Genomic DNA, 12456 nt, shown 5'->3' with positions numbered 1-12456 from the left:
AATTTTTCAAATATTTTTAATTTTCACAAATTTCTCTGCAAAGATTCCAAAATTTAATTTCTCCCAAATGAAATCAAATTGCTTTATAAGCACAATTTAAAATTATTTTTTTTTTAAATATAGCTATTAAAAATAGTGGTTTAGCATATTTCTAAATTAACCATAAAAATCGTATAATCTTTATACCACAATTGCCGCAACGTAAAAGATTTCTTCTTTTTTTTATCCTTCTTATTCAATATACCTGTGCAAAACATATACCTGTGCCACACAAAATTAAAAACAATAAAAAAATTTGAATATTTTGGGGTAGGTATAAAAAATCGCTATAGATATATAGAAAAAAAATAAAATTTAAATTTACATTGTTGTTAAGCTGCTTTCAAACTTCCCTTGAGGTGAGAAAAATTTCCAACAGATTTAGGTGTTTATTTTAGACAAACAAAAAAATTTACAAAAATCCTTTTTTTTTTTTTTTGTTTTTTGGTTTTTGTCATTTCATTTTTATTTTTAAGGTTTAATTTTTATTCCTACATTTCTCACCCAACAACAGGAATTTTCTAGTGAGTCTTTGAAGGTTTCCTTTCATTTTTTGTTTTGTTCGGTAAATTTGTGTGTTTGTGTGGTGCTTTTATTTTCAATATTTATTTATTCCGGTTTCAGTTTTTGTTCAGTTTTGTTTTCACTAAAAAGGTATTTTGTCGAATATTAAAACATTTTTGGTTTTTATGTGATAACATCAAAGGCGTAAGTATGAGTACTTTGTGCGTATCTTTTGAATATTTTTTTGTTTTTTGATAAAATAAGGATAAATTAATTTAAATCAACTTTAAATACTTTAATTTTTTTGTTGGTTTTATATTTGATTCTTTGTCTTTGGAATAAGAAAGCAGAAAATTTGGTTTTATATAAGAATTGAATTTTACGTGTTTCAATTATTTTGAAAGAAATTTTAAATATGCCGTTGTAGGTGTGTGTTTCTGGCGCTTTACGTGCTGTAAGAGATTATTTTTTGGTATTATTTGGAAAAATTGTAGGCATTATTTAATAATAACCATAAATAATATTAAGGATAATAAAATGTAAGTGGTAATAATATTTATTAAGTATTTTTCAACTTCGACTAAGCACACACCACATATTTTTTTCGCATAGGAATTTTCTTTTTAAAGAAATAAAGAAATTAAAGTAAAGTTCAACTTAAAGGCTCCGAAAAAGTGAAAGAGAAATTTTTTTTTCACTAATTTTTTTTACCGTTCTATTTGTTTATAATCAATTAATATATTTCGAAAAATAATGAATAATTAAGTTATTAAGAGATTTGTTTAAATTTTGTTCCAACAATCATAACTTTCCTACAACGTCTTCAACAGATTTTCTCAATTTTGTTCTAGAACTTTTGAATTTCTTGCTGATATCCTTCGAGTATTTGATTAATTCATCTGTAAATAATTTATATATCGTACCATATTCATTGATCTAATATTGACCAAATATGAATTTATCCGGATTTTAGCTTATTTGATGTACTACACATTACAAATAATTTTCTAAATGGGGTTGTTCCCAAATTTTTGCAAAATAAATGTTGAACAATTTTTTTTTTTTTGAAAATTTATAGACTGCTACTAAGTTTTAAATTGAAATTATGCAAAAATAGGTTGAACCTTACAATCTTTTCTATTTTTGAAATAATTTATTTAATTTTAAACTTAAGGTATACCTAATATAAAATAAGTATAGTTCTATTTCTTAGCATATTTGAAAATTAATTTCCCATGATATTTTACCAAATTTTTACAACCTTAACAAAATTGAATTTTTTTTTAATTCGAAAATTCTTTTGTATTCAAAGATGAAAATTAAATTTAAATCAAATATACAAGTATACCCACATATATTTGGTTATGTAATTATGATTATGATTTTACCTGTAAGCTTACAAATTAAGAGCCTTATCAATATTTAAAAAAAAAAAGTCCTTTTATATAATTTGGTTTTTTTTTTGGGTTTTAAATTGTAAATATGAGTAAATAAGGATGATCAAGTAATACGAAGTTAATTTTAATTTTAGTATGTGCCACCCTTGAAATTGCTCTGTTTCGGTAATATAATAACCGGCTCCGATTTCATTATGGCAATCCAAATAATTCTTGGTTAAATGAATTCTGAAATAAATAATGTCAAAATTTGTTTAACTAGATTTATAGAGCATTAACAGTCGTATATTTAACAAAATATCAAAAGCATAAATCCACAGCGCAATTTGGAAGATAGCTCTGAATGCTGCAATTTTTATTACGGTCATAGCATTACGATCAATCCTCGAAATTGTAGATAACAATAAATTGTTCTATTTATAATATTATAAAAATTTTTTGAGTTGATTTTAAATATTGGAAAGAACAAGCTTTTAAGTAGCTTAATTATGAATTCAATGCAAATTTGAAATTAATTACAACATTAAAATTCGATTTTGAAATTATTAGCTGGAGGCTTTAAAAATTCCTTTTTCGTACAACACTCTCAGCTTCTACGAAAAATGTGTTAAAGTTGATGAGTTATTCAACAGTCCTTTTAGCACAAATTATTAAAATATTTAATATTCTAACCAGATTCTATGCTTCTAACACAAATTTCTTAATGTACTGAAAATTTTTAATTTCCTTTAATAGACTCTTATCAAGGCTATACATATTTTATTTCATTCTGAGGTCTTAGCAATTTTTATTAAACTTTATGTATAAATAGAAAGTAGTATAAATTTTTTACCTAAATTTTTAGTACACTATTAATAAATATTAGTTTCCTGAGACCTTATAATACACTTATATGTATACATGATAACTTGTAAGTAAATTTCTGATAAGATTTTTATTTAAAAATACAAAAAAGGAAATTATTTACTCCCATAGTTTTCTTTATACGTGTTTTTACAAGAATAATTGCTAATAATAAACCACAAATTGTGCAAAGTATTTGTAAATTTTTTGCTTGATTCTGATACCTCTATAATGTCATGACATAAATGAATTTCAAATCCTTGTAAATTATATTTACATTCAAAGTTATAATTGTATGTGATCATTGAACCAGTATGAAATTCTATTGTATTCTTGGATAATTATAGTTTTCATGTATGTGTTTCTATTATATTTTGGAAGCAAAATAAAACTATAAGTTTTTGGAAAAATATCCTTTGTTGGACTTTTAATTCAGGCAATAACTTAATAATAAATGAAGGAAGATGAAGTGCAGTTCAATTAAAAATGGACATAAAATCTAAATGTGAATCATTTTTGAAAATAATTGTCATTACTCGTATCAAAGTCATTGTCATTCAGTTTAAAATATGATTTTAATAAAGGTTTTTAATAATTTATGAAAAAATGAAATTTATTTAAGGTTAAAAAAGAAAAATCAAATCGTCAAAGAAGAAATATTTTTGAGTAAAATGGAAGGAGTTTTCTAACTCCATAAATGATCCATAAATTCTATTCAAATTGAAGTTAAAATCTAAACTTACCACATCTTCTTTTTATACCTTGTATTCTCTACATAGCAATGGAGGAGCCATAATTCTTTAACAAAAAATTTGTGTTGAGTAACGATTGTGTGTGCTATTCTAAACTTTGTAAATATTTTTGTTTGAGCACCAATAAACAATAATTTGACGACTTTATTGCAACTAGGCCTAAAAATAAATTTCCGAGTCGTATTTTTAACATGCCATATGGGACATTATTATAGTTAAAGTAGAAGTAACAGTCACCAATTTAGAAACGGTCACCTGATACAATCTTCTCACTTTCATAACACATTATTATGCACGCCGTTTTAAGACAAAAGATTTTATCATCTGTCAAACCCGTAATTGTAAATTTTATGAAATATTTGGGAAACGGTCTTTTACTATTAAATCCTGCATGACGAATTTTCTTTCAAATTTATTTTAGAAAATTCGAATTTAAATTCACAATGTGACTGTATTATAGGAGCAGGGAGCATTATAACACAAAACTGACTTTGTTATCAAAAGCCTTAAAATTATTTAATTTATATGAAGACGGTCTAATAAAAAATTACTTAGAAAATTGTACACTGAATTTTATAAAGCAACCATCTCAATTTTCATTTAAAATGCACATTTGCCTTGGTTTACCTTCTTTTATTTTTAAAATGAATTTTTACTAAAAGAGTTTCCAATTCACGATAATTTTAAGTTTCTCTTTTTATAGTGCAAATTTTCAAATTAAAATTTTATTTGAACGCGTTGCTTGACTTAAGTTTCATGCAATTTTATTTTTTAAATTATGAAATAAATTTTAAAATTTTCTCTTACTATTATTTTAATCCAATTTTGTTGAATATTTTGCTTTGTTATTATCCGAGAATCTTTAATTTGAATGGAATAAAAGAAAATTTTTGCAATTTATTTCTCTTTTTTCGATCTCTTTAATTTTATTTATTTCTCTTAATATATACTTAAAATTACATATACATATACAAATATTGTGTTACATTTTACTACGTTCCAGGATCCTTCATTGAAAATGAATAATTGAAGAACTTTTATAAGTAAAAGGAATAAAGTAACGATAATGAAACGTTTAATATTCGCTTTTAGTTAAATGGATAATAATAGGACGCCTTGAATTATGCAATACTTAATTTTTCTGTTTTTTTTCTTGAAAAGAAAAATATCGAGTCCGATTCAATTCCAAATGTCATTATTTTACAAAAATATTCTTACTACAGTAACTCTGTGATTATCGTTTAAATTAAAAATAAACAAAAGAAGGTAAAATCATCTTGGATAACCTTAGGATATATTCTAATAAAATAATAAGAAAATGTAAACAGTTTTCTTGTTATTTTTGAATTTTTTGTGCAAATCTCGACTTTATTTCCTTCGTCTACCTCAATCACATATTTCAAATAAAGCAAATATTTTAAATCAAATAGTCAATCAATGTTCAGAATATTTTTGATGAAATATGATTGTTTCTTCAAGCCACTGAAAGAAACTTTGTAAGGCTCGGCTGCACGAATTAGAGAAGGTCAAGGAAACCCTCTGTATTATTATTAATATCATTATCGGGACATTACATTTATTATACAACATCTATTATTATTAATATTGAAATTTCTCCTAATTAATCGGATTTCGAACTAAATCCAAGCTAATTTTATTAAAAAACCTTTACAGTTACCATGCGGTCAATAAGTCTTAAACACATATAAACTTAAAATATTCTGTTTGGTAAATTTTATGTGTAATTTGTGCACTCCAAAATCAAAAATACAGCAAAAATTATGAGAAAAAAAGTCTCGTAGTGAAGGGTGAAATGATATTAAAGTATTTTTATAAATTACAAATTGCACTTATTGAGTTTCGATTATTATGATTAGAACATTTGAATTTGCGAGTTCAAAGCAACAGAAATAAATTTTACATTTGGAATAAAAAAAAATATTTAATTTAAACGCCTCCATATTCAATAATTTTGAACTGCAAGTTATAAAATTGTTAGGTGTCGTATAAAAATTGGGATTATTTTTTATGACAAAAGGACTTTTAATGAAGAATTTAATAACTTTATTGAAATTGAAATTTAATTTTAACATTGTCTTTTATTTTTTGAATTAACATGCGCGTACATTACATTATTAAAATTTATGAATGCTCTCTTGTGAACAACAAAAGAAATTCTATTGTTTCCTTTGTGACTGACTGAAATGAAACCAACACCATTTAATTCAAATATAATTGAAACCTATATAGAATTTCTCACCTTGATATTTGATTTTATAAGTTATCCTATTGTTAATGTAATAAATAACATTAATATTTCAGGTATTATTCGCACTAAATAATTCCTATTGTTTGTAAAAATTATTAAATGTGAAAAATCGCGATTTATGAAAATTTATTATGAAATTAAAAATTTTAAAATAAAAAAATAGATTTAATAATAATTTAAATATAATATTAATTTTTAACACTTTAAAAGCTCTTCATAATCCCATTGATTTAATTCTTTTTTTTTTCAAGAATTTTTAAAAATGACATTTTTATAGTTTTAAGTCTTCCACGCGCCACAAGTTTCTATTGTGTAAAAATAATTATTTAAAATATTTTCCATTTACCGATTGTGAGGGATTAATTTTTTCATGAATGTACTACAAAATCGAAAAGCTATTTTTCCGTATAGCTACAGGTATACGATTATGATTGTCATATCGGCAGAAAGTTTGAAACTTGAAGAATTTTCTTATTTCATTGAAGGGGAAATCTCGAAAAGCAACAATATTCTATTACTTATCTCAAAAAATTCTTTTATTTAAAAAAACTAAAAACGAGGAAGGTTCAAAAACTCTTCAAAGTTCAAGAGTCAAAGTAATAATCTTCAAGTCTGTCAAAAAAATGTTTTGCCTTTAAAGCATTTCTATTGAGTTTCTAATACAAATTTGGTTTACTAACATCTATCAATTTGTTCTCTTTCTCTCTTTGTAGTCAATAAATTTTGGCATACAATTAAATTGGATAAGAAATCATCCAATTTAAATTTACCTTTATAGAAGAGAAAATCTCGTGAGATAAAACAAGAATAAAACAAGTGAGAAATTGAAATTATATTTTAAATTTAAGTTGTTCTTGCTCCATTTTTATAGCTTTCTCTCTTAAAGTGTTTGACATTTTTAACTTAAAGAGAAAATAATTTTTTTTAAATCTTTGTAATTTGCTTAAAATTCAACAACATTTTGACATTGAAAAAAAAAATTTAAATATAATTTTTCATTTCTTTGTTTGTTTTTTATCATTTTGTATTGTTTGTGAGCATATAATTTTCGTTTTGTTTTCGCAAAAAAAAAATTCGTTTAAAATCCAGCAATTCTGAGAAAATTATTTTGATGTAAAAAATTTTTTTTTTTAATATGTAAGGAAAAATTTTCATAATGAAAAGAAAGCAATATTATTTTTATAAGGATCATTTTTATATTCCCATTATTAAAGTTTTGAATGAAAATAAAACAAAAAAGAAGTCTTATATTCACGATGTATGTGTGTATTTGCATATATTCACCGGGGTGGAACAAGTTTTTAAAGAAATTTTTGTGGAAAAAGGCTGTAATTGACTCCTATTTTTGAAAATGCGGTTTCGCTTCAATTTTAAACGATAATTGAGTGCTTCATTTACAACGAACGTTAAGTAATTTCAACCGGAATTGATCTGTACATTGAACTGAATTCTTTGGACGGTAAAATATATTGAGAACTAAATGAGTCATAATGTTTAATGAAAAGTTGGCAATAAAGCTTTTATTATTCGAATATTTCCTCTATTATTCTCTAAAAAAAAAAAAATTTTTAGCTGAAAATTATAATAGAGTTTGTATTAGTAAATAGGTATGGATTCTCTTAAATTTGGTACAGAATGTACATAAGAGTATATGATGAGTTAAAATTTGTAATAACACAAGTCTATTTTTACCTATAATTTCTACAAAATATTTTAAAAATGCACATTAACAAGCTCTAATTGTAGGCACTTTCCTTATTTGTAGTTTTATTAATTATTATTAAATTTCTACTCCATTGCTGAAATGACGTTTTCTCTGTCACGTTTTGCGACATTTAAATACAATATTACAATATTAAAACTAATCACCAAGTATACAATTAATACTAATCATAATTTTTTATCATTTTTTAAATAAATTACCTTAATACATTTATTCAATTTTAAATGAATTTTTTATTACTTTAGCAATAAAAATTTAATTGTTTTTAGGTTAAATTTTAAATATTTTGTTGCTTTATTCATTATTACCCTATACTTTTACTGTTGATCAGTAAAAGTAGGGTAATAATGAATTTATATATGTATAAGTATTTTGATTGTTATTAGGGTAATCGCTTAACTCAATTATTCTCACTTATTTCCTAATTTAAAAATCTAGTGTAAACGGCATGTTTATGGCATTTTTACCTCAGAAGACTCTTTTTTTTTTTAATTTGAATTAAAATTACAAAATGTTAACTTGCAAATATTTTCAATAGTACCTATTGTTTTGGGACTGTTATCGTCGTACTTAATATACCAATAAATTTTCTCTTACTCAAAATTTAAAATCCTCAAATTTATTGTAATCATAATCAATACTTTTTAAAAGCTTTAATGATTCTCCATCAATCCATCTCTCTTGCGTCACCTTCCTTTTTTTTTGTATGCCTCTGTTTATCATCATTTCTGATCATATTTATTCAACTTTTTTATTATATTTATATTGTTCAATTGCCATAATGTGAGCCAGAAGCTTTCCATGTAAATTTATTTGCATATCTTCATTTACTGTGGAAACGTAATGAAAAAAAAATTTTCATTTATCTCTTTTGTTTTTTTTATTACGTAAAAGATAAGAATTGTTTTAAAAAACTGTCAATATTCGCGAAAAATTTAACGGTATTTCTGTTTTTTCTTTTTTCTGCTCCTTTCATTTTGTTTGTTTTTTGGTAAATTATTTAGTACTTAAGAATTTATTCATAAATTTTCTCTAAATTGTCCAAAAAAAGAATTTATGATCGAAGTAAATATAAAACGAAAAAACATAATCCCTCGGAATTGAAGAAGCTAAAAGAATTTATTTTAAGGAGAAAAAAAAATTATATGATCCTTATGAATTCTGTGTCGATAACCTACATAAGTATAAAAATGCACACATAAAAAATAAAATTATGAAGCACTTATTAACCAATTCTTATTCTATTGAAAATTTTTTTTATTTCAACATTCAAATTTTATTTCGTGCACTTAAGAAAATCGCAATATTAAATTTGAATTTACCAAGGCAAATGAAGCATTTCGGTATTAAATCTCAATTTTGTGTATATTTTTTTAATTAAGGAAAAGAGAAGTCGGAGAGAAGAGTATGAAACTTTTGTATAAATCAATGAGAAAAGCAATCATGCAAATAAATCTAACGCAAAAAAATGTAAAATGTATGAAAAGTGAAAAAATATTATGCAACATGTTTGAATGAAATTGTTGAGAAGAGAAGTGAGAATTCTTTTATGTTGAAATTTATGTACAATGGTGAAAATATTATTTTAGTTCTAATTATAACAGGTCGATCAGCTTCTTAGCTTAAAAATAAATAGTTCTCTTAAGTTTTAAAATGACGATATAGTTCGATTTACTTAGTGTGGCGGTTCGAATTATTCCTGTAGTATTCAGATAAAACTAGTTTTATAGCATTCTTAAAACAAATATATTATTGGTTAACTAGGCACTGAAACATAAACAAGTTATCGGCAAAGAAACATAGCAGAAGTAATGATTTCAATTGGATTAATCACTTTCTATACGCTTTTTATAGGAATGTGCTAATGTCAAGGGACTAAACTCATTATTCATTTTTACTAAAAAATTTAAATGCAATTTTAAATGAATTTTTCCAATGTCGTTACAGAGTTTTCCCCATAACCCCTTGACCCATAATTCGCTAATATCACAGCTATCATTTTTTATAAATCAAAGATCTCTAAACTTTTTAACTCTTTTAACAAAAACTATCCGTTTTATGCTAGAAAACATAAACTTGATTTAAAATATTTTATGAACTTTTTATTTTTATTACTCGTACAAGTTACAAGATAAAAAATAACTTTTATAACAGAAGAAATAAAAACATTTACGCAGAACAAAAAATTGCATTTTTTTGAGTTTGCAATAATTTTAATGTTTATCGTTGTGTAAAAAAGGAACGTCGTTAAAAGAGCATTGGAAAAAGGATATTTGTAAATTTTCTAAAGAAAAATGCGGAATCGATTCGGAAATTTTCATATATTTTCAATGCTCTCATATGTTACACAATTGTGCAATCGATAAATAACAGAAAAGGATCTATTCCATAATTTAATGGAAAAATAACATTTTATTTATTGTTGTGCATTTTAAATTGAAAACTTGTGTCAAAAGTAAAAAATTGCAATTTGTTTTTTGTGTCGAAAATATGAAAATTCGAAGAAAAGAAAACTATTACATTTACAAATCGCATTTCAAATCGAATAATTTATTTAAGAACAAAAAAAATGTGGAATACCTTTAAGAGTTTTATAAAAAAGAGTAAGCATGAAACAATTTTGGTAGAACAGTTCACGATTATATTAAGGTACCAGAAAATGTAAGGGATGTAAAAAAACTTAACTAAAATTTGTTGAAGAAAGTAGTTGAAAGGGAATTTTTTATTCTCTAGTACTTTATTTAAGATCATTTGGGAGAAAGATGCCTATTGATCCACCAAGTTGGGTAAATTGCAGCTAAAATTATGTTATTTGTTTCTTAATTCATTCCAGAACAGTTTGAAATAATTCTTTCAACCATCAATCATTTAGGTAAATTGAATTGTTTATTGAAATTTTGATGGCATGGCTTTCCAGTCTTCCGTCTTTGTAAAATTAGTTGCATAGGTATGTGAAAAATGTTCTTAATGTAATGTTAAATTACAGTTTTCACCGACCGTATTGTGTAAACAATAGGTAGGTTATGTGATGGCAACAAATTTTGCATATCGAGTTTTCGGTGGGAACGTACTTCTCCATAGTAGGGAAGTGTAAATAAACTATTTTTAGCAACCTGTCGGTCTGTCGGTCTGTGTGTGCACGCGTGTATCTCAAGTTCGGCTGAACCGATTCTGATGAAATTTTATATGTAAGTTTATTTCCACCATGGCACGGATTTATCAACTTTTGGTGTATATCAGGCCTCGGGAACTGCACTTTTTAGCGGGACTGTTTTACATTTTTGAACATTTTGAAGAAAGTATTCAACCGATTTACTTGAAATTTTATATATAAGCTCAGCTCGACCGTCCGCGAAAATTCCTATGTTTTGGAAGAAATCAGGCATCGGCAACTAGACGTTTACTACGGGCCAAATATACATTTTTGTATATATAAAGAGAAATAATCAACCGATTTCATTGAAATTTAATATTTGAATTCCTCGTATTAAAACAATGAACGTGTAAATTTTTTGGAAGGATCAGGGCTCAAAAACTGATCTGCGGGCCGACTTTACATTTTTCACCATATCTACGGAACGAATTGATGGAATTTCTTGAATTTTGATATTTGAGATCTGGTTGTTACCGAAACTAACTGGCGGGCATTTCAGGGAATTCGGGTAGCACAAAGCGAAACCCTACTAAGAGCCAAATTTACATTTTTCTGGGTATGTTAACTATAAGCTTACTAATGTCCTAAAAATTGGAAAGAAGTATTTAACAGACATTTTTATAATATTCTGTAACACTTTCATTTAACTAGACAATACACAATGCTGTCGGTTATGTGCTGACCACATCAGATTTTTTTTTTTACTGCAATATTTTTAGATTGAATTTTTATATTAAAATTAAAGTGCTGTAACCCTTTACTTACGTGTCTTCACCATAATAATATTCATACCTATTTCGTTACACCTTGTATTTTTTTTGCAATTTTTGTATTTTATTTTTCTGTATATTTAACATAAGGTAAATCGAATAGTCGCATTCGAAGTGTTTTGTTTGCATTTTTAAAGATGTGTGAAAATATTCAAAAGTTATGTAAAAATCAAATTACATTTTAGACTATTGGAAAATCTTAAATCTTCAATATAAAATCTTTTATTTCAAAATATTTTGGATCGTTTTTGTATATATACATAGGTGATTTTAAATTGAAAATTGTTAGAGATCAATGTAATATTAGAAATTTTGTTTTAATGATTTTGTATTTTAAAAAGCATCTAGCCGTAAACTTGGGGTTGCTCTTTAGTTCAACATTCAATATCAACTTCAGTTGCACAACTACTATTGAAATTACTGAAAAAAGCAGCCCTTGGCGCGATTACATTTTACTTGATTAATAAATGAAAAGTTTAAAAATTTTAATATAAGACAGAGTTTTTGAGTGTTAAGTATTGGCAACAATTCCGATAATTCGTATTAAAATGAATGTTCTACTTAATGAGCCTTGTTGTAAGATTTGTATCCTCATGACTTCAAAACACAAAATTTAAATCTCGGTTTCCAAAAAAATTATCATTTGTACCAATATATTGGTTTGTATCTTTGATAATATATTTTAATTTTTAGCGATAGCGTAGATACTAAAGCGCTTTTTATAAAGCATAAATAAATTTGAGACGAAATTTAAAATTATTTTTCTCACTAAAACCGGAATCATAATCCAGTTTAAAATTTAAGAAAAAATTAGTTACAGACCGAAGTTGGAATAGCAAAATATTGCAGCCGATTTCGCACACCATTATTCAAAATAGGTATACAAATATGTATGATGTTGTAGGTATAAATAATTATGGATTGTTGTGTTTCATTATTCCCCTATTGAATTAAAAATTCAGAGACTTTAACTTAGCTAATAATACAGATAAAAACTTAACATTG

The 12456-nt window shown here is 25.2% G+C and overlaps 1 protein-coding gene across 12 annotated transcripts in view; it reads left to right on the top strand.

Annotated features, from left to right (window-relative positions):
- The window catches only part of LOC129618696 (cytosolic purine 5'-nucleotidase), a 120877-nt gene that overhangs the window by 75121 nt on the left and 33300 nt on the right, over positions 1-12456 (top strand). The gene's annotated exons all lie outside the window — the stretch shown is intronic.

The sequence above is a fragment of the Condylostylus longicornis genome, unplaced genomic scaffold (genome assembly GCF_029603195.1).
Source record: "Condylostylus longicornis isolate FDR11 unplaced genomic scaffold, ASM2960319v2 ptg000010l, whole genome shotgun sequence".
Lineage (NCBI taxonomy): Eukaryota > Metazoa > Arthropoda > Insecta > Diptera > Dolichopodidae > Condylostylus > Condylostylus longicornis.
This window is presented reverse-complemented; position numbering and strand designations above follow the sequence as displayed.